The sequence below is a fragment of the Palaemon carinicauda genome, chromosome 15, assembly GCF_036898095.1.
Source record: "Palaemon carinicauda isolate YSFRI2023 chromosome 15, ASM3689809v2, whole genome shotgun sequence".
NCBI classification, from domain to species: domain Eukaryota; kingdom Metazoa; phylum Arthropoda; class Malacostraca; order Decapoda; family Palaemonidae; genus Palaemon; species Palaemon carinicauda.
This window is the reverse complement of record NC_090739.1, coordinates 62,598,306-62,621,825: the sequence shown is the minus strand read 5'-3', so window position 1 is coordinate 62,621,825 and position 23,520 is coordinate 62,598,306. Positions and strand designations below refer to the sequence as shown.

The 23,520-nt window shown below is 48.1% G+C and overlaps 1 protein-coding gene across 2 annotated transcripts in view; it reads right to left on the bottom strand.

The window, feature by feature from the left end:
- The window catches only part of LOC137654637 (uncharacterized), a 115,949-nt gene that overhangs the window by 45,620 nt on the left and 46,809 nt on the right, over positions 1–23,520 (bottom strand). The window lies entirely within an intron of this gene.

Sequence of the window (23,520 nt, the reverse complement as noted above, 5' to 3'; positions counted from 1 at the left end):
TGGTAGACGAGAATGACTATGAATGGGAGGTAAATCAGTTTTTGTTTGCGGATGATACTGTACTGGTTGCAGACACAGAAGAGAAGCTTGGACGATTAGTGACAGAATTTGGAAGAGTGTGTGAGAGAAGGAAGTTGAGAGTTAATGTGAGTAAGAGTAAGGTTATGAGATGTACGAGAAGGGAAGGTGGTGCAAGATTGAATGTCATGTTGAATGGAGTTACTTTAGGAGGTGGATCAGTTTAAGTACTTGGGGTCTGTTGTTGCAGCAAATGGTGGAGTGGAAGCAGATGTACGTCATAGAGTGAATGAAGAATGCAAAGTGTTGGGGGCAGTTAAGGGAGTAGTAAAAAATAGAGGGTTGGGCATAAATGTAAAAAGAGTTCTATATGAGAACGTGATTGTACCAACTGTGATGTATGGATCGGAGTTGTGGGGAATGAAAGTAACGGAGAGACAGAAGTTGAATGTGTTTAAGATGAAGTGTCTGAGGAGTATGGCTGGTGTATCTCGAGTAGATAGGGTTAGGAACAAAATAGTGAGGGTGAGAATGGGTGTAAGAAATGAGTTAGCAGCTAGAGTGGATATGAATGTGTTGAGGTGGTTTGGCCATGTTGAGAGAATGGAAAATGGTTGTCTGCTAAAGAAGGTGATGAATGCAAGAGTTGATGGGAGAAGTACTAGAGGAAGGACAAGGTTTGGGTGGATGGATGGAGTGAAGGAAGCTCTGGGTGATAGGAGGATAGATGTGAAAGAGGCAAGAGAGCGTGCTAGAAATAGGAATGAATGGCAAGCGATTGTGACGCAGTTCCGGTAGGCCCTGCTGCTGCCTCCGATGCCTTAGATGACCGCGGAGGTAGCAGCAGTAGGGGATTCAGCATTATGAAGCTTCATCTGTGGTGGATAATGTGGGAGGGTGGGCTGTGACCCCCCTAGCAGTACTAGCTGAACTCGGTTGAGTCCCTTGTTAGGCTGGGAGGAACGTAGAGAGTAGAGGTCCCCTTTTTGTTTTTGTTTCTTTGTTGATGTCGGCTACCCCCAAAATTGGGGGAAGTGCCATAGTATATGTATGTATGTATGTATGTATGTATGTATGTATGTATGTATGTATAAATCATAAAATTTTCATTGTATCAACAAGAGAGTAATCAGCATAAAATAAAAGTTATGTTGGGTAGGTTTCTGAGATATAACATTAATCCATTTCCCTCTAAAAAGATTAACATAAAAACTCCTTAACACTCTAAAATCCCCATCCTCCAAACCCAATTTAAAGTAAGAGATATGGCTACAATAGCTGGGAAACAAACAGGATATAAACTGAATATATATAAAAAGAACTAATATAAAACAACATATGAAACATGTTATTTTCATTAGTAAAATAAATTTTTGAATATACTTACCCGGTGATCATGTAGCTGCAGCTCTGCTGCCCGACAGAAAAAACCTACGGGCGGGATACGCCAGCGATCGCTATACAGGTGGGGGTGTACAACAACAGCGCCATCTGTCTAGTAGGTACTCAAGTACTTCTTGTCAACAAAGAACCAATTTTCTCCTCGGTCCACTGTGTCTCTATGGGGAGGAAGGGTGGGTCCTTTAATTCATGATCACCGGGTAAGTATATTCAAAAATTTATTTTACTAATGAAAATAACATTTTTCAATATTAATCTTACCCGGTGATCATGTAGCTGATTCACACCCAGGGGGGTAGGTGGAGACCAGCATACATGTTAACATTAGAAGCTAAGTATCCCGTATTTCATTTTAGCAGTTATTCAAAATAACAAACATAAAATTAATAAGTACCTGGTAAGGAAGTCGACTTGAACCATTACTCTGCCTTTTTAAGTACGTCTTCCTTACTGAGCCTCGCGATCCTCTTAGGATGCTGAGCGACTCCTAGGTGCTGAAGTATGAAGGGCTGCAACCCATACTAAAGGACCTCATCACAACCTCTAATCTAGGCGCTTCTCAAGAAAGAATTTGACCACCCGCCAAATCAACCAGGATGCGAAAGGCTTCTTAGCCTTCCGTACAACCCAAAAACAACAATAAAAAGCATTTCAAGAGAAAGATTATAAAAGGTTATGGGATTATGGGAATGTAGTGGTTGAGCCCTCACCTACTACTACACTCGCTGCTACGAATGGTCCCAGGGTGTAGCAGTTCTCGTAAAGAGACTGGACATCTTTAAGGTAAAATCATGCGAACACTGACTTGCTTCTCCAATAGGTTGCATCCATTACACTCTGCAGAGATCTGTTTTGTTTGAAGGCCACTGAAGTAGCGACAGCTCTAACTTCATGTGTCCTTACCTTCAGCAAAGCATGGTCCTCCTCATTCAGATGAGAATGGGCTTCTCTAATCAAAAGTCTGATGTAATAAGAAACTGCGTTCTTCGACATCGGTAAAGCAGGTTTCTTAATAGAACACCATAAAGCTTCTGATTGTCCTCGTAATGGCTTCGTACGTCTTAAATAGTACTTAAGAGCTCTTACTGGGCATAGTACTCTCTCTTGTTCGTTTCCAACCAAACTGGACAGACTTGGAATCTCAAACGATTTGGGCCAAGGACGAGAAGGGAGTTCGTTTTTAGCTAAAAAACCAAGCTGTAAGGAACATGTAGCCGTTTCAGATGTAAATCCTATGTTCCTGCTGAAGGCGTGTATCTCACTGACTCTTTTAGCTGTTGCTAAGCAAACGAGGAAAAGAGTCTTCAAAGTGAGATCTTTAAAAGAGGCTGATTGAAGCGGTTCGAGCCTTGCTGACATCAGGAACCTTAAAACCACGTCTAAGTTCCAACCTGGTGTGGCTAACCGACGCTCCTTTGAGGTCTCAAAAGACTTAAGGAGGTCCTGTAGATCTTTGTTGTTGGAAAGATCTAAGCCTCTGTGGCGGAAGACTGCTGCCAACATGCTTCTGTAACCTTTGATCGTAGGAGCTGATAGGGATCTTACCTTCCTTAGGTGTAAAAGGAAGTCAGCTATCTGCGTTACAGAGGTACTGGTTGAGGATACTGAATTTGCCTTGCACCAGCTTCGGAAGACTTCCCATTTTGACTGGTAGACCTTGAGAGTGGATGTCCTCCTTGCTCTGGCAATCGCTCTGGCTGCCTTCTTCAAAAAGCCTCTAGCTCTTGAGAGTCTTTCGATAGTCTGAAGGCAGTCAGACGAAGAGCGTGGAGGCTTGGGTGTACCTTCTTTACGTGCGGCTGACGCAGAAGGTCCACTCTTAGAGGAAGAGTCCTGGGAACGTCTACTAGCCATTGCAGTACCTCGGTGAGCCATTCTCTCGCGGGCCAGAGGGGAGCAACCAACGTCAACCTTGTCCCTTCGTGAGAGGCGAACTTCTGCAGTACCTTGTTGACAATCTTGAACGGGGGGAACGCATAAAGGTCTAGATGGGACCAATCCAGAAGAAAGGCATCTACGTGAACTGCTGCTGGGTCCGGAATCGGTGAGCAATAATTTGGGAGCCTCTTGGTCATCGAGGTAGCGAACAGATCTATGGTGGGCTGACCCCACAGGGTCCATAGTCTGTTGCAAACATTCTTGTGAAGGGTCCATTCTGTAGGGATGATCTGACCCTTCCGGCTGAGGCGGTCTGCCATGACATTCATGTCGCCTTGAATGAACCTCGTTACAAGCGATATGTTTCGATCTCTTGACCAGGTGAGGAGGTCCCTTGCGATCTCGAACAACGTCATCGAATGAGTCCCTCCTTGCTTGGAGATGTACGCCAAGGCTGTAGTGTTGTCGGAGTTCACCTCCACCACCTTGCCTAGAAGGAGGGACTTGAAGCTTCTCAAGGCCAGATGAACTGCCAGTAGCTCCTTGCAGTTGATGTGTAGTGCTCTTTGATCCGGATTCCACGTGCCCGAGCATTCCCGACCGTCCAGTGTCGCACCCCAGCCTGTGTCCGATGCGTCCGAGAAGAGAAGGTGGTCGGGGGTCTGAACAGCCAGTGGTAGACCTTCCCTGAGAAGAATGTTGTTCTTCCACCAAGTCAGTGCAGACTTCATCTTCTCGGAGATAGGAACTGAGACCGCTTCTAGCGTCATGTCCTTTCTCCAGTGAGCAGCTAGGTGATACTGAAGGGGTCGGAGGTGGAGTCTCCCTAACGCGATGAACTGGTCCAGCGATGAAAGCGTCCCTATTAGACTCATCCACTGTCTGACTGAACATCGGTTCCTTTTTCAGCATGCTCTGGATGCATTCTTGGGCTTGACTGATTCTGGGGGCCGACGGAAAAGCCCGAAAAGCTTGACTCTGAATCACCATACCTAGATAGACTATAGTTTGGGATGGGACGAGTTGGGACTTTTCTATATTGACCAGGAGACCCAATTCCTTGGTCAGATCCATAGTCCATTTGAGATTCTCCAGACAGCGACGACTTGACGCAGCTCTTAAAAGCCAGTCGTCCAAATAGAGGGAGGCTCTGATGTCTGCTAAATGCAGGAATTTGGCAATATTCCTCATCAGTTTGGTAAACACTAGAGGTGCCGTGCTTAGGCCAAAGCACAGGGCTTGGAACTGGTAAACCACCTTCCCAAAGACGAACCTTAGGAAAGGTTGGGAATCTGGGTGGATGGGGACGTGAAAGTACGCGTCCTTTAGGTCTAACGAGACCATCCAGTCTTCCTTCCTGACCGATGCTAGCACCGACTTCGTCGTCTCCATTGTGAACGTCTGCTTGGTGACAAAGACATTTAGAGCACTGACGTCTAGCACCGGTCTCCACCCTCCTGTCTTCTTCGCTACTAAGAAGAGACGGTTGTAGAAGCCCGGGGATTGATGGTCCCGGACTATGACTACCGCTCCCTTTTGTAGCAAGAGAGACACCTCTTGCTGTAAAGCTAGCCTCTTGTCCTCCTCTCTGTACCTGGGAGAGAGGTCGATGGGAGTTGTTGCTAGAGGGGGCTTGCACAAGAATGGAATCCTGTACCCCTCTCTGAGTAACTTCACAGACTGTGCGTCTGCACCCCTGTTCTCCCAGGCCTGCCAGTAGTTCTTGAGCCTGGCTCCCACTGCTGTCTGGAGAAGATGGCAGTCAGACTCTGCCTTTTGAGGACTTGGAACCCTTCTTCTTTTTGCCACGTTGACTATCGGCACGGGTACCTCCTCTGCTGGAGGTTCTGCCACGAAAGTGGCGGAATGAACCTAGACGCTGGTGTGTCCATCCTAGGTCTAGGCACGGAAGGTAAAGCTGTGACTTTAGGTGCGGATGACGCCACCAGGTCATGGGTGTCTTTCTGGATCAACGAGGCGGCAATCCCCTTGATCAGCTCTTCAGGAAAGAGACACTTCGATAGCGGAGCAAACATCAGCTCTGACTTCTGACATGGTGCGACTCCCGCCGACAAGAAGGAGCAAAGGTGATCTCGCTTCTTAAGAACTCCAGACACGAAAGAAGCTGCAAGCTCGCCAGACCCATCCCGAATGGCTTTGTCCATGCAGGACATGATGAGCATGGCAGAGTCCTTATCCGAAGGGGAGGTCTTTCTGCTCAACGCTCCCAAACACCAGTCCAGGAAGTTGAAGATCTCAAACGCACGGAAAACTCCCTTCAAAAGATGGTCCATGTCCGAAGAAGTCCAGCAAATCTTAGACCGTCTCATAGCCAGTCTGCGGGGAGAGTCTACCAGACTTGAGAAGTCGCCCTGGGCAGAGGCAGGAACTCCTAAGCCTAGAACCTCTCCTGTGGCATACCAAACGCTAGATCTGGAAGCAAGCTTGGCCGGGGGAAACAAGAAGGTTGTCTTCCCAAGTTGCTTCTTGGCCTGCAGCCACTCTCCCAGTACCCTTAAAGCTCTCTTGGACGAGCGAGCGAGTACGAGCTTCGTAAAGGCAGGAGCTGCTGACTGCATGCCTAAAGCGAACTCAGAGGGAGGTGAGCGTGGAGCTGCAGACACAAACTGCTCCGGATACAACTCCTTAAACAGGGCAAGGACTTTCCTAAAGTCTAAGGAGGGAGGCGTAGTCTTGGGTTCATCCATGTCGGAGTGTTGATCGTCCAAATGCGCAGCTTCGTCATCATCAGAGATTCCTTCATCCGAATGCTGAGGAGGAAGCGGCAAAGGAGGAGAAGAAAGCTGAATGGCTGAATCCGGCAGCACGGGTGCATGCGTAGCTGCACTGGATCCAACAACATGCCGCTGCTGGTCAGTCTGAGAGCTGGCAACAACAAAAGCGGAGTGGTGGTGCGTGGTGGGGACTGCCGTGGGTTGCGGAGACTGCCGCATTGCGTCAAAACACGGCAGCAGCTTGACTGCACCTTCCCACTGCTGATGCGGTAGCTCACGCATGTCAACGGAGGGAGCCACACGTCGGCTAACGTCAACATGCGTCTGGCAGGGTCGACTGCGCATCGGTGGTGGAGCTCTCACAGCCGGAGTGTGGGAGCAGGCAGCCGCAGTGTCAGCTGAGCGCACAACCGTGGCAGGTTGTAGGTTAACGGGTGCAGCGTCAACCTTCTCAGCACGATACTCCTGCATGAAGGAAGCTAGCTGAGTCTGCATAGACTGCAGCAAAGACCACTTAGGGTCTACAGCGGTTGGTGCGGCAACAGACGGAGTGATTGCCTGCTGCGGAACCACTCTACCTCTCTTGGGAGGTGTGCAGTCTTCGGAAGACTGCGGCGAGTCCGAACTGACCCAGTGGCTACACCTGGGCCGTTGGACTCGCTCGGAAGGGACTTTGCGCTTGAGAGGTCGTGAGACCTTGGTCCAGCGTTTTTGAAGAGAAACTTCTTCCGCAGACGAGGAATGAATGGGCTCACTCGTCTGTTTGTGGGTGGGACGATCTCTGCAAGATACGTCCTCAACCACTGAGGGTACATCTGTACGCTGATCAAGGCCTGTCGAACCCTTTGGTCCTTCGACATTGCTTCTCCCCTGGGCTTGGGAGCTTGCAAGAGGTCCCGGACTGGGAGGACGACTGGCACGAACAGACGCACCCTCATGCGTAACACTGACACTTTTCACTGCACTTGCACTCACTACACTTCCCACTGCACTTTTCTCCTTCAACTCTTTGACGTCGGCCAAGAGTTGATTGCGGTCATTCGCTAATGACTCAACTCTGTCACCAAGAGCCTGAATGGCAAGCATCATATCCGCCATCGAGGGTTGATGAGAGCTAGTAGAAGGGTCGGGTGTAACCACTACAGGGGAAGGAATAGGTTGTGGGGCATGGGGAGAGGAAAAATCAAAAGAGCGAGACGAACTCCTCCTGATCCTATCCTTCTCTAGCCTACGTGCATTCTTAAGGAATTCTTGAAAATCGAATTCCGAAAGCCCAGCGCATTCCTCACATCGATCTTCCAATTGACAGGCTTTACCCCTACAATTGGAACAAACGGTGTGAGGATCTATAGAGGCCTTCGGAAGACGCCTAGAACAGTCCCTAGCGCTACACTGCCTGTACTTGGGGACTTGAGTAGGGTCAGACATATTGAATTAGTCAAAGGGGGAAATCCAAAATCTATCCAAGTCGTCAACAAATAATCCAAAATCTAATCAATGAAAGTGATAAAGTATTGATGATAACTTCTGTACAGCGAAAGCTAATAACTAGAGAGAATACATCACCAAAAAGCATGAAAATCAACTCCAGAAACAACAGCGTATCAAGTAGGTCTTGCCGGTGGCACGACAGAGAGAAAATTGGTTCTTTGTTGACAAGAAGTACTTGAGTACCTACTAGACAGATGGCGCTGTTGTTGTACACCCCCACCTGTACAGCGATCGCTGGCGTATCCCGCCCGTAGGTTTTTTCTGTCGGGCAGCAGAGCTGCAGCTACATGATCACCGGGTAAGATTAATATTGAAAAAACCATTAACCAAGCAACAAAATAAATTACAAAAAATATTAACACAATTAAGTTAAAAATTAAATCATCATCTCCTACACCTACTGACACAAAGGGCTTCAGTTAGATTTCACCAGTTGTCTTTATCTTAAGCTTTAAAATCATCATCTCCTACTTCACACTTTATGGTCCTCAGTTATGTAAGCCTGGGTCTTCCAACTCTTTAAGTGCCTTGTGGAGCCAAGTTAAAAGTATGGTCCTAGGAACCTAGTCTCATTAGAAATGATATGAATGTGAGATTTGCCAGTTAGTGACTTTCAAACGAAAATCACGCGTTTTACTGCATACTATGCATAATGGTATTACAGTACACACATTGTTTATTAATTACGTACTGTACTCTATAATACTGTACAATATATAAATGTAAGCTTCATGTGTGGTGAGTGTTCAAAGTAGTTAAGTAATCTGAACTACCACAGCGAACGCTTACATTACAATTAAGTTGTACTGTATTGATATTACTCTACATAAATTACAGTAATATACACTACAGTATCAGTGAATGTTATACAGTACAGTATTACTAGATATGAACAACAGTGTTTTGTTATAATGGTATGATGACTACTTGGTAAAATTATAGTTTCAGTCAAGACAACGACTAAATACTGTAGTGTTACGTACTGTACTGTACTATACTGTAGCCTTACCGTGACCAGTATGAAGTGTACATGTGTACATATGTACTGTACACTCACTGATTTAATTACAAATTATTTATAATGTGATAGAAACCAAATAAAAACAATATTAGGCAGTATTTAGTGTGTTAATTATCCAAGCGTAGGCAATGAGCAGTGATTTTCTAGGTAAATAGTTATCCTACACTAGAGCACCAAAGTAACGTGAATTCACGCTTTTCGACCCTGTCTCGGTTACCTAATCTTTGCAAAGAGTAGGGCCTGAATGTATGCGCGATGAATAGCAACAATATTGCCCAAAGAAATTGATCATCGACTAGCTATAGCATTGTCAACATGTCCATGAGGATGTGTGCATCCACGAAAAGTACATGCAGCAAGCGCATCGATCAAACCTAAGTTGATATTATATGTTTGCCTGCCCACCTTCTGGGTGGGATAAGTGTCCTTGTAAGTGAATACTTGCTTGCTATTGTTCGTAAATGTAAGCAGAAGCCAACACTATTCCCTTGGGATTAGAGGCTTGCAAAAATTAACCTTGCAAGAGTATGTCTCACTAGCCAGTTGTGTGAGTGCTCCGAAGAGCTCTCCATTCCAAAAGGAAAATAAGCCCTGGGGACACAATGATGGCATAAGGTGACCGCAAGCGATCTGTAATAACCCGCGTTTGTGGCAATAACCCTAAGATTTTGTCTTTATAAGCGTGCATGCACAACCACAAAGAAGTTCAATTCAGTCTTTATAGGGTGTTAGCGAACGTCTGTAGTTGTGTAGAAGCATAGTCTCGCATGTAAGGGTTTGTTGGTCTAGAATGCCAAGAACATTAACACTAGGCAGGTTTTACCAGGTTTGCCAGTGAACACCGGCAAGTGCTCACGAACGCTAGTGAGCGCTGACGTGCGTTATCGAACACTGCCAGGAGCTCTCGTGTGCTGGCAAGGAGAGTTGACTCTTAATTGTAAGGATGGATATAGGTAATATGAGTAAGTTTGCACTACTTCAGTGGCCCACACTTAAGGCAACAGTAAGCTGAAGCTCTATACGGTACCGAAGTATGGTCTTGCAAACTCGTAATGAGTACTAAGGTGAGCAACTCAGGTTGCTCGCAGACCTTCATCAAGTAGAAGAGCTCACCCACCCACCTTGATAAAGCTCAGTGGGTGGGTGCACAACACTGCGCATGACTTCTTTGCGAAACTAAGGTCTTTGCGAGGTACTCATGCTCATCCTGTTGGTGAGTAGCCTTATGTCGTCCCCTCAGAAGGTAATGAAAAAAGCTGTGCTGAACTTGAAGAACAGCAGTTTCTCCCTGGTAGGAGGTTGAAATCATGAGGGGCAGGTCCTGAAGGGCTTAGCCTCACGAAGCTCTAAGAGCTTTGTTGTGCCGCCAAGAGGTAATATGTAAGCTTACATGAAGTTTCTCCCTCGTAAGAGGTGGAAACCATGAGGTACAGGGCCTGAAGGACCTGGCCTCACAAAGCTCTAAGAGCTTTGTTGTGCCTAAAAGCCATGATGTCGGCAATAAAACCGAAGAGTTAAAGCCTACGAGACACATCGATGGGAGAAGTGGCGGGGCAGTCCTCACCCCTGCAGCAAAGACCCCAAAGGGAACTTGCACACGACTCGTTTTGTACTCTGAGGGTATGGCAGCGATGAGCAGGAATTGCAAAGTCACTTGACTCCTTCATCGCCAAGCTCCAGAGGGCTTGCTCCGAAGAGCAAGGGAAGGGCATGGACAAATCCATCCAAATCCTGCCGGAGGAATCCCCCGAAGGGGAAACCACCCAGGCGAAAGCAGTCTCTCCCATAAGCGAGAAAGGTGACCAATCCCTGCTACAGCTGTCAGCAATTCTCCATGTAAGTTGTTGGATTGCTCGACAGTGGCTGGTGGAGGGTAACTCTACCTTGGAAGGGAAAGTTCCCCAACATCTGGTGGAGGTTAACTCTCCCTCGGAAGGGAATGTTGTCTAACACCTAGAGGCAGACCTCCGGGCAGTGCTCTCTGCTTTCTATTAATGAACAGAGCTTAAGTTGAAGGTTGACATCGAGTGCTGCCTGTGAAACGTAGCCAACCTAATTTCTGGGTTCACCCCGTAAGGATCATCTTGAATGGAAACCCCGAAGTAAACCAGACTGCCACTGCTCTCGTTCCTACACTGAAGCTGCAGGAAAGAAGCTGAGCAGAAGCAGAGAGTGCTGCAGTAAACTGTAACACTTACTCTCAGAACCATTCCTTAGTAGGGAGACCCGAAAGCATCAAAGGAAAGTACAGTAGAGTTACTGCAAGCAGCAACGGAAGAGACTTCCCTCGGAGGTGGGCGCCATTGCTTCCCTAAGGAAAGCAACAGATTCCCACAAAACTGAAGTTCGGGGTCATCATCTAAAAGAAAAATGACAAATTCATAGATAATTTGTATTTTTCCTAACTATACAGACCTTAGCTATTTAACACGGCCATTACTTTCGGCGTAGCTGAAAAGACGAGCCATTAATTTTTAACGAGGGTTTACTACCCACACCACTAGTTAGCAGGGGTAGGGAGGGTAGCTTGCTAACCGCCCCCTCACACACACCTGTGCTTGAGCTCACTTTGCTTGGAGGTAGGACTTCAAGGGGGATAGGGCAGGCGGGCAAGTTTGATTGAATAGCTAAGGTTTGTATAGTTAGAAAAAATGTTATTTTCATTAGTAAAATAAATTTTTGAATATACTTACCCGATGATCATATAGCTGTCAGCTCTGCTGCCCGACAGAAAAACCTACGGGCGGAATACGCCAGCGATCGCTATACAGGTGGGGGTGTACATCAACAGCGCCATCTGTCAAGTAGGTACTCAAGTACTCGATGTCAACACAGAACCAATTTTCTCCTCTGTCCACTGGGTCTCTATTGGGGAGGATGGGTGGGTCCTTTAATTTATGATCATCGGGTAAGTATATTCAAAAATTTATTTTACTAATGAAAATAACATTTTTCAATATTAAACTTACCCGAAGATCATATAGCTGATTCACACCCAGGGGGGTGGGTAGAGACCAGCATTACATGTTGACATTATTATGAGCTAAGTATTCCGTATTTCATTTTAGCAGTTATTCAAAATAACAAACATAAAATAAATAAGTACCTGGTAAGGAAGTAGACTTGAACAATTACTGTGCCTTTTTAAGTACGTCTTCCTTACTGAGCCTCGCGATCCTCATAGGATGCTGAGCGACTCCTAGGAGCTGAAGTATGAAGGGTTGCAACCCATACTAAAGGTCCTCATCAAAACCTCTAATCTAGGCGCTTCTCAAGAAATGACTTTGACCACCCGCCAAATCAAGTAGGATGCGAAAGGCTTCTTAGCCTTCCGGACAACCCAAAAACAATAATAAAACATTTCAAGAGAAAGATTAAAAAGGTTATGGAATTAGGGAATTGTAGTGGTGGAGCCCTCACCACTACTGCACTCGTTGCTACGAATAGTCCCAGAGTGTAGCAGTTCTCGTAAAGAGACTGGACATTCTTAAGATAAAAGACGCGAACACTGATTTGCTTTTCCAATAGGTTGCGTCGAATATACTTTGCAGAGATCTATTTTGTTTAAAGGCCACGGAAGTTGCGACAGCTCTAACTTCGTGTGTCCTTACCTTCAGCAAAGCTTGGTCTTCCTCATTCAGATGGGAATGAGCTTCTCGTATTAACAGTCTGATAAAATAGGATAAAGAATTCTCTGACATAGGCAAAGATGGATTCTTAACTGAACACCATAAAGCTTCAGACGGGCCTCGTAAAGGATTTTAAAAAGAACTTAAGAGCTCTTACAGGACATAATACTCTTTCTAGTTCATTTCCAACCATACGATAAGTTTGGAATATCGAACGATATTGGTCAAGGCCGAGAAGGCAGCTCGTGTTTGGCTAGAAAACCAAGTTGTAGAACATGTAGCCGTTTCGGATGAGAATCCGATGTTCTTGCTGAAGGCATGAATCTCACTGACTCTTTTAGCTGTGGTTAAGCATATCAGGAAAAGTGTCTTAAAGGTGAGATCTTTCAGGGAGGCTGATTGAAGCGGTTCGAACCTGTCTGACATAAGGAATCTTAGTACCACGTCTAAATTCCAACCAGGTGTAACCAAACGACGCTCCTTCGTGGTCTCAAAAGACTTAAGGAGGTCTTGTAGATCTTTATTGTTGGAAAGATCTAAGCCTCTGTGACGGAAGACTGATGCCAACATGCTTCTGTAACCCTTGAAAGTGGGAGCTGAAAGAGATCGTTCTTTCCTCAGATATAAGAGAAAGTCAGCTATTTAAGTTACAGAGGTACTGGTCGAGGATACGGATACTGACTTGTACCAGTTTCGGAAGATTTCCCACTTCGATTGGTAGATTCTAAGGGTGGATGTTCTCCTTGCTCTAGCAAACGCTCTGGTTGCCTCCTTCGAAAAGCCTCTACCTCTCGAGAGTCTTTCGATAGTCTGAAGGCAGTCAGACGAAGAGCGTGGAGGCCTTGGTGTACCTTCATTACGCGTGGCTGACGTAGAAGGTCCACCCTTAGGGGAAGTGTTCTGGGAACGTCTACTAGGCATCGAAGTACCTCGGTGAGTTATTCTCTCGCGGGCCAGAGGGAAGCAACTAGCGTCAACCTTGTCCCTTCGTGAGAGGCGAACTTCTGCAGTACCTTGTTGACAATCTTGAACGGAGGGAATGCATATAGATCTAGATGTGACCAATCTAGTAGAAAGGCATCTATATAGACTACTGCTGGGTCCGGGATAGGTGAGCAAACTATTGGGAGCCTCTTGGTCATCGAGGTTGCGAAGAGATCTATGGTTGGCTGGCCCCAGGAGGCCCAAAGTCTCTAGCATACATCCTTGTGGAGGGTCCAATCTGTTGGAATTATTTGTCCCTTCCTACTGAGACAATCTGCTATGACATTCAAGTTGCCTTGGATGAACCTCGTTACTAGTGAAAAGTCTAGACCTGTTGACCAGGTGAGGAGGTCCCTTGCGATCTCGTACCATGTCAGAGAGTAGGTCCCTCCTTGCTTGGAGATGTACGTCAAAGCCGGGTGTTGTCCGAGTTCACCTCCACCACTTTGCCTTGAAGGAGAGACCTGAAGCTTTTCCAGGTCAGATATACTGCCAGTAGCTTCTTGCAGTTGAAATGCATTGTCCTTTGACTCGAGTTCCATAATCCCGAGCATTCCCTACCGCCTAATGTCGCACCCCAGCCTACGTCCGATGCGTCCGAGAAGAGAACGTGGTTGGGAGTCTGAACAGTAAGGGGAAGACCCTTTCTAAGGTTGATAAAGTCCTTTCACCAAGTCAGACCAGACTTTATCTTTCCGGAAACCGGGATCGAGACCGCTTCTAGCGTCTTGTCCTTTTTCCAGTGAAAAGCTAGATGATACAGAAGAGGACGGAGGTGTAGTCTTCCAAGTGACAGTGTCCTTACCAGACTCATCCACAGCCTGACAGGGCAGCGTTCCTTCTTCAGCATCTTCTGGATGGATAGCAGGGCTGGGGGTTGATCGTCTTGTTCAGCAACGTCCTCATCAGAGGGTTCCTCATCCGAAACTGATGAGGAAACGGCAACGGAGTGGGCAACGTCTGACTCGCTGAATCCGGTCGCACTGGTGGATGCGTGACGGAGCCGGACGCAATATCATGGTACTGCTGCACAGTCTGTGAACTGTCAACCATGGGGACGCGAGGAAGTACAGCGTCAACCCGAAACTGTCTAGACTGTCTGGGTTGTGCAGTCAACACCCTACCGGGTTGCTGAGGTTGACGCACCGCGTCACAACAAGTCACCTCTGCTGGTTGTTGAACGTCTTCCTAGTGACACACTGAACGTCAACAACCACCTCCGAGCGTCGCTTAACGTCAACGTGCGACTGGCAACCCACACTGGGTCGCATCGGTGGAGGAACCACCTCAACTGGCGGACGCGAGAAGGATACCTCAGCGTCAACAGGGCGCACAACCAACCAGTAGGAAGGTTGTTGGCCAGAAGGTTCTTCTCCGTAAAAAATCCTCTATCAAGGACACAAGCTTGGACTGCATGTCTTGCAGCAAAGCCCATTAGGGTCTACGGGAGCAGGTGTGGCAACAGACGGGGTTAGCGACTGAAGCGGAACCATTTACCATCCCTGGAAGCCTTGTTATGCTTTAATTAAAGTCCACAGGAGGCTAAGCAGCTTAAGGCTCCTCTTCAAATGACAGAGTCCTCAAAGGAATATCAGTAGGAGGGAGAACAGCACTTTCTCATCTACAGGAACCTTGTCCGAGAAAAGCTAGGTTATCTCAGTGAGGGTCTCACTGGTGCATAAGCAGCAGACCAGAAGGCAACGTTATGTAACTGCTTGACCGTCTGTGAACTGTCAAAAACTGAACTGTCAACCACAACAGGTGCGTGAGGACATACAGCACTGGTGCATTAGCAGCAGACCAGAAGGCAACGTTATGTAACTGCCTGACAGTCTGTGAACTGTCAAAAAACTGAACTGTCAACCACAACAGGTGCGTGAGGACATACAGCACTGGTGCATTAGTAGCAAACCAGAAGGCAACGTCATGTAACTGCTTGACAGTCTGTGAGCTGGCAACAACCAAAGCTGTGTGGGGAAGCCTCAACTCCTGACTGACTAGTCTGCTGCGGGCGAGTGGCGGTAACCACCGTGGGTTGCGGAGGCTGACGCACCGTGTCAAAACACGGCAGCCTAACTCCACCCTCCTGTTGTTGTGGTAGCTCACGCACGGCAACGGAGTGCTCCGTGCGTCTGTGGGAGTCAGCATGCGTCTGGCAGGGTCGACTGCGCATGGGTGGAGGAGCTCTCACAGCCGGAGTGTGGGAGCAGGTAGCCTCAGCGTCTGCTGGGCGCACAACCGTGGCAGGTTGTAGGCTAACGGGTGCAGCGCCAACCTCTCCGCAGCCGGAGTGTGGGAGCAGGCAGCCTCAGCGTGAGCTGGGCGCACAACCGTGGAAGGTTGTAGGCTAACGGGTGCAGCGTTAACCTTCTCCGCACGAAACTCCTGCATAACCGCAGCTAATTGAGTCTGCATAGACTGCAGTAAAGACCACTTAGGGTCTACAAAAGCGGCAACAGACGGAGCTACTGTCCGTTGTGACTGAGGGTCTAAACAGCGGGTGCGGCAACAGACGGAGTTACTGCCTGTTGCGGTACCACCTTGCCTCTCTTGGGAGGTGTGCAGTCGTCGGATGACTGCATCGAGTCCGAACTGACCCAGTGGCTACACCTGGGCCGTTGGACTTGCGCGGAAGGGACCGACTTGCACTTAAAAAGCTGCGAGATGTGGTCCATGGTTTCTTACGAGAAACCTCTTCCGCAGACGAGAAGTAAATGGGCTCTCTCGTCTTTGTGTGGGTGGGGCGATCTTGGTAGATACGCCCGAAACCACGGAGGGAAAAACGTCTGTTCGTTGATCAAGGCCTGAGGAACCCATAAGTCGTTCGACATTACTTCTCCCCTGGGCTTGGGAGCTTGCAAGAGGTCCCGGACTAGGTGAACGACAGGCACGAACAGACGAACCCTCGGACGCAACACTGTAACACTTTGCGCATATCACTTTATCACTTTGATTTTCTGTTTTGCACTTATTTCACTGAAATCGAGACTTTTACTGATTTCTACCTGAAACACGCAATCCTACCCTTCATTAAAAGGTAGTAATTGCGAAAACAGTCGTATAATGCAACAGAAAACATATATAAAGATAAAGAATTCAGTGGCTGGGAAAGAGACTAAACACTAGATCAAATAAACTACGTTTACAATCTCTCACCGCACATAGTCTGGGAACAAGAATAAAACCCTAGAAACGTTTTACCTTCTTCCCCTACAGCGATTAGGGAGGAGAGTAAAACGAGAACAACGTTACCCGCTTGAACGAAACGTTTTTTCTCTCCTCTCTCTCCCTCCGTCTCTATCTCTCTCTCTCTTTCTCTCTTGATTTCGCACCTGAGAGAAGAGCCCAATTATATATCGTCAAAACATGTTATTTGCTAAAGGAAAAAACTGAAAGGTTTTCCAAATAAAAAGTTCCTTTAATTTAGAATTTAAACCATTTAAGCTAAGAAAGAATGAACGAAACGCTAGAATCGTTTACTCTTACTGCAAAGTGAAACCGTGAAACAATCTCTCTCTCTATCGTAACGATAGAGCGCATGTTGAACGTCCTGAACGTCAACAACTGCGTAGACTAAAAAAACTAAACGTTAGTTCATCTTTGAAAACAGTACGAGACTATCAAAGAAATTCTTTCATAAAACATTAAATTTAAAAAGTTATAAATTCTTTAAAGGTAAAATACGATATAACGGGCTCAACGTTGATTAACTTCGGTTCCAAGTTAGGACTGCCTACTATCAGGAAAGGTCGCATATAAACAAAACATAAAAATTTATTTTTATATGTTGATAATAAATGGAAAGTTAATCGAAGAGGCCTAATAAAGGCGGAGAGATATAAAATATATAGATCTATAACGTGTTAAGCAAAATTACTAAAAACCTAAACACACTTCCGTCTAAGGGAAGGGTCGGCCATTTAAAAGTGAAAGAGAGTCCATACTCTCTGTCACCATAATTAAATCTATCCAAAACGAGTTCAAGTTTTGAAATGAAGATAAAACCCCTGCATAGCGAAAGCTCAAAACTGGAATAGTGTACTTCACCAAATCGTTGTGAAAACAAATCCAGTTAGTAACAGCGTATTTAGTAGGTCTTGCCAGTGGCACGACAGAGAGAAAATTGGTTCTGTGTTGACATCGAGTACTTGAGTACCTACTTGACAGATGGCGCTGTTGATGTACACCCCCACCTGTATAGCGATCGCTGGCGTATTCCGCCCGTAGGTTTTTCTGTCGGGCAGCAGAGCTGACAGCTATATGATCATCGGGTAAGTTTAATATTGAAAAATACAACTACAAATTTGTCATTTGTTCCGTAACTGGAATACAAACCACGCTATTTAATAGGGGTGACTCACCCATTAGGAAGGGTGGACGTCCCTGCCAGTCTGGCTTTTTGGCTTTGCCTGGGGGCTCCTTGTCTGAGTGTTAGCACTCAAGAAATAAGGAGCCCCTGTACCTCGCTAAAACCTTGTGTAAAGGCTGCGGCCTACGTAAGCTGTGAGTGAAGGTATGTAGAAATGTGACTCGTCCTACAAAGTTGTTCCGAAGTTCTTTAGATGGAAACTTGTACACTAGGACTTTCCCAATACCACCTCGTCAGGGTATGGGGACGTAACAGTATTAATCTTAATACTAGGAACACAAGGAAACATGGTTTACCTGCAGTGGTTTGAGGTCAGCTATGCAGAGAACCCAGGATGCTGCTTTCCCCATGAGAGGGGATGATGAAGAAAAGAATAAGGGCCAGTCAAACCTTTTCATTCATGCAGACTAAAACCAGGTAACAATGCCCTCAATCTTCTGCTACTTGTCCAATAAGGAGCTTGAGGTTTTAAACCAGCTGTTGTGCAGCCACCACAGGACAGATAGAAAATGTATCGAGTCTCCCGTGGATCACGTCTTGCAGGTAGTGGGATGTCAACGTGGTCTGTCGTTTCCACACCCCAGCTTGAAGAACCTGCATCACTGAAAAATTTCTTTTGAAGGCCAGGGATGTAGCTATGCCCCTGACATCATGTGCTCTGGGGCGACATGACGGAGGAGGGTCTGGATTCAGTGCAAGGTCAATGACCCTGCGAATCCATGCAGAAATGGTATTCTTGGTGACCCGCCTCTTAGTCCTTCCTGTGCTGACGAATAGTGCTGGCACACGAGGACGGGCTGCGGCTGTTCTCTTGTGGTACAGCCTCAAACTCCATACTCGGCATAAAAAGAGATGGTCTGGGTCATCTGTTACAGTACAGAGACTAGAAATCCGGAAGGAGTTGAATCGAGGATCCTCTACTCCCGGGTTCTGAGTCTTAGCAATAAACTTAGGGACAAAGCTGAACGTTACCTCTCCCCATCCCCTTGAATGGGTGATGTCATACGAGAGACCATGAAGTTCGCTGACTCGCTTGGCCGAGGCCAAAGCTAGCAAGAACACCGTCTTCCTTTCAGTCTGAAGGCAAGGCTTAAGGCTGAGCGATAGCCTTTCACTGCCGAGACTGAAAGGCGCATTTCTTCGCGCAAATACACGAGGAGCTATTGCTGGAATAGTGGCATCGAGTGGAGAGATACCCTTTCCACGACACCAACCACAAAAGACTTTCCACTTTGCCTGGCAGACTCCTGCTGATGACTTTCGCAGATGTCCAGACATCATAATCACAACTTGTTGCGAAAATCCTCTCTCAGAGAGGAGATGCTGGATAGTCTCCAGGCGTGAAGTCATAGTGAAGCTACGGCTTTGTGGAAGATGTTGGCGAGTGGTTGTTTGAATAGATTGTGTCGTAGAGGGAGTTCTCTTGGAGTTGCAGAAGGTCCGAGAACCCTTCTGCGTGATGCCGTAGCAGAGCTATGAGGGTCATTGAAAGACTGACCGATGTTCTAGTCTTGTTGAGTACCCTCCTCATCAGACAGAACGGGGGAAAGTCGTAAACGTTGATGTTGTCCCACCATTGTTAGAAAGCATCTTGCCAGAGAGCCTTGGGGTCTGGGACTGGGGAACAGTACAGTGGGAGCTTGAAGTTCAGGGCCGTTGCGAAGAGGTCCACAGTCGGAGAACCCCACAAAGTCAGGACTTTGTTGGCTACTAGATGATCCAAAGATCACTCAGTACTCACTATCTGAGATGCCCTGCTCAGGTTGTCGGCGAGGACATTCCTTTTACCTGGAATGAAGTGTGCCGATAGTGGTATCGAGTGGATTTTGGCCCATCTCAGTATCTCTACTGCTAGATGGGATAGTTGCGGCGAAAAAGTACCTCCTTGCTTGTTGATGTAGGCCACTACTGTGGTGTTGTCGCTTATCACCACCACAGAGTGACTTGCCAGGTACTGTTGGAACTGTTGAAGGGCTAGAAAGATGGCCTTCATCTCTAGGAGATTTATGTGGAGGTACATTTCTGACTCTGACCAGAGGCCTGAGGTCGTGTGGTGCAGCACGTGTGCCACCCACGCTTTTTTTGAAGCGTCTGAAAACAGCATGAAATCCGGGGGGAGGACAAGAAGATCCACTCCCTTTCGTAGATTCTCGTCTGCCACCCACCACTGGAGGTTCGTCAGTTCCGCAGGTCCCATGGGAATCTAGATGTCCGGGGAGTCGTAAGCTTGATTCCACTGGGACTTGAGTCGCCACTGGAGGGATCTCATCCTGAGGCGACCATTGGGAACAAGACGGGCCAGCGATGAAAGGTGACTGAGGAGAGGTAGCCACGATTGGGCTGGAAGTTCTTCTCGTCTGAGAAAAGGTCTTGTGACCTTCCTCAGCCTTGCTATCCTGTCGTCTGATGGGAAGGCTTTGTGGAGAGTGGTGACTATAATAATGCCTAAAAATACCAGTCTTTGAATGGGAAGCAGGGAGGACTTCTCGAGATTTACCATGATCCCCAGATCTTGGCAAAGTCCCAGAAGTTTATCTCGGTGTTGAAGAAAGGATGACACCGAGTCTGCTAGGATTAGCCAGACGTCCAGATAACGAAGGAGACGGATGCCAATCCTGTGTGCCCACGATGATACTAGGGTGAACACTCTGGTGAAGATGTGGTGCTGTGGAAAGACTGAAGCACAGCACCTTGAACTGGTATTTTCTGTTGTCCAGGCTGAATCTTAGGAACTTCCTTGAAGACAGATGGACTAGGATCTGGAAGTACGCGTCCTTTCGATCCAGTGTACACATGAAGTCTTGCAGTCTTATTGCTAGTCTAACCGTGTCTGCCGTCTCCATGCTGAACAGAGTTTGTTTGACAAACTTGTTCAGAGCTGAGAGATCGATGACTGGTCTCCAGCCTCCAAACGTTTTCTTTACAAGAAAGAGTCGACTGAAGAAGCTTGGGGATCCGTCGAGGACCTCTTGGAGAGCACCCTTCTTCAACAGGGTCTGGACTTCTTCCCGAAGGGTTTGCTCCCTTGCCAATCCCATGGCAAGGGATTCGTCGTCAGGGGAGGTAGAGATGTTATGAACGGGACGCGATATCCTAGACTGATCATTGAGATTGTCCAGGAATCGGCCCCGAGTTGCTTCCACCTGTTTGCGCAACTTTGTAGGCATCCCCCCACTGGTGGAAATGCAGGGAGACTGCCTATCCTAGCGTTTGCAGCCTTGGCTGCTCCCTCTAGGATTTTTGCCTCCCCTGGAGGACTTTTTGCCTTTCCTTTCTTTGACAGGAAAGGGCTTAGACACCATCGTCTTCGCTGCAGTTGTCGTCATAGTGGTCTTGGCTGGACGGGACTGCTGTGGTGCTGGAGGCTTATAGGGCTTAGATGTTAAAGCCCTATTGAGGAGGGAGTCTTGATGTAACTTCCTCCACCTCTCGGCAGCATGTTCCACATCCTTAGACTCGAATATAACAGACCCCTCTATGGAGGAATGTCTGAGCCTATTGATCTCGGCGCTAGGGATCTTCTGGTGGAACCTCTCATCTACTGCATCCCGACGTTTCAGGATGGTATTTGCCCACAAGTTCGAGACTTGGTGGGCAAGAAACTCGATCGTGCGAGTACCTGAGAGGAGGAAGGTTTCCATAGCTTTCCTGGTACGTTTCTTGGAGAAATCCTCAGAACGTATCAGGATACCTACGGTCCCCAACCAGATATCGAGCCACGAAATAGCTTGCATAGCACACTTCGTGACCTTCTCCTGGTTGAGAATCTCGGCTCCCGAGAACGAGACCTGCCGGTTTGAAAGTCTCTCAAGAGGGACTTCCCTGGTTAGCTCTTTCAGTGAGTGGTAAAGTGGAAGAGCTAAATAAGGCTCCTCCAGGATCTCAAAGTACCTCCTCTGCTGTACACGAGGAGGTGGAAGGAGCTTGTTGGTGGTAACGGAACGGTTGAAGGAGGACATCTTGGAGAGCTGCTGGGCGATCTTGTCCTTGGTACTCTTTACACCTTGAGACCAGGCAGGGCTGCACTGGACTTAAAAGGCTTTCGAGTACCAAAGACGCGATCCTGCCCTCTCGAGGAGGTATCTCTGGGTCGGAAAACCCATTGAGAGCCCTCATTAGAGTCAGAACCTGCCAAAACGCGTGTTCTGACTCTTGCTGATCTCCTCCTGATGTAGGACTTGCAGCGAAGTCTCCTTCTATCCCCAAAGGCTCTTCTTGGGGAGAATCGCAGACATTCCCTGAGTGACTGGCTGGCTCCATCCTAGCCCTAGTGGAGGACTTAGGCAATGTTTTGGAGTCTTTGGATTCCTTCCGGGGAAGGATGTAGGACTCCAACATTGATGAGGGTGGCATGGTCCTTCTAATCCCGGACTGTGTAGAACTCTCGGCGTAAAGAGAGGTTTCTTCCATTGGTGCGATGGGGGAAAATCTCTCTTCACGTGATTCCCTTGGTGACGGGAGATCTTCGTCTGAAAGGGAAAAAGAGTTAGTCCGAGGAATAGGAGGAACCTGCCTTGAAGGTCTGCATGGAGTCAGTTTCGCCCTCGGGGAAGTGACCGCGTCCAGAACTCCTCCCTTCCTCTTCAGCGGGGTAGAGGAAGCCATGGTTCCGTGTCATAGATCAGAGAGGACAGGCTTGAAAGCCTGAGTTACAGCTCTGATTAGGGCACTGATCCAGAGCTATTGGTTGACAGACGCACTGTCTGACATACCCCCTGAAGGGAAAGGGATTGAAGGATCCCTGGGAGGAGTCACTGGAATAGGTGGGTTCGCCTTTGGTAGCTTTGGGATCCTGAACCCCTCTGGAAGTTTCCCTTCTCCCACAATGCGTGGTGGTATGCGCTTGTAGGGAGGGAATGAGGCGATGGCGATCTTGCCGGACGTCGTTCCTTGTGATGCGTAAGCTCGCGTGCTGGAGAATATTGACGCTCGCGTGCGGGAGACTAATGGCGCGCGCAGGAGAATCACGATGTGCGGGCGGGCACGCGGGAGTGTGTTTGCGCGTGTCTGCCAAAGACATGGGGCGCGTGTGCAGGAGAATGTCCCCTGTCGCGCGGGCGCGCAGTAGATTCATGATGGGCGCGCGGGAGCGCGACAATGTTGGCGCGCATCCCTAGGAGACGGATGGCGCGCATGCGCATGGTGCGCGCGCGTATCTTTATGTGTGCGCGCAGGAGAAGGCTGGTGCGCAGGTAAGCTCTGGCGCGTTGGTAAGGAATGGCGCGCGGGTGAGGGCAGCATGGCTGTCTCATCCATTAACTTGCATGCAGGAGAAAGTTGGCGCGCAGGTTTTACCTGGCGCGTAGGATGGCGCACAATATGGCGCTTGGGAGAGCGTGATATAGGGCACGCATGTTGGCGCACGGGAGAGCGGTGGCACGCCGGAGAGCCTGGCGCGCAGGAGTGTGCTGTCGCGCAGGAGTGTGCTGTCGCGCAGGAGTGTGCTGTCGCGCAGGAGTGTGCTGTCGCGCAGGAGTGTGCTGTCGCGCAGGTAATTTGCGCGCCAGAAAACGTTGGCGCGCAGGTGAGTGTTGGCGAGCAGGTGGGCGCTGGCACGTAGGCGCAGGGTGCACAGGAGATCGTTGGCGCATGTGGGCACGCATGGCGCGTGGTGGAGCTCTGCTCCTGTAGGTGCATGTTGGGGCGTAAGCGCTTTAGGTTGCTGCCCTGTGTTAGAGCGAGCAAGATGAGTGGTGCGCTGTAGTGATGGGGCCTGACGAGCTATTGATGAGCGCTGGTCACGTTGCGTGGGCGCGTCATCTCTCGAGACCCGAGGTTGGTTAGAAATAATTCGGTCTACGCTACTACTCGACGGTCTCTCGAAAGAGACCGATCAAGTAGGAGCTTCAGAGGAGGTTTGGGCGACGGAAGAAGAGGCCTAGGGTTTTTCTCCCTTTGAAGCAACCTTCGAAGAAGAAACATCCCATTTGGACTTCTTCTTCCGCCATCGCGAAAACCTCTCCCACACGGAGGCACACCACTCCCTACACTCAC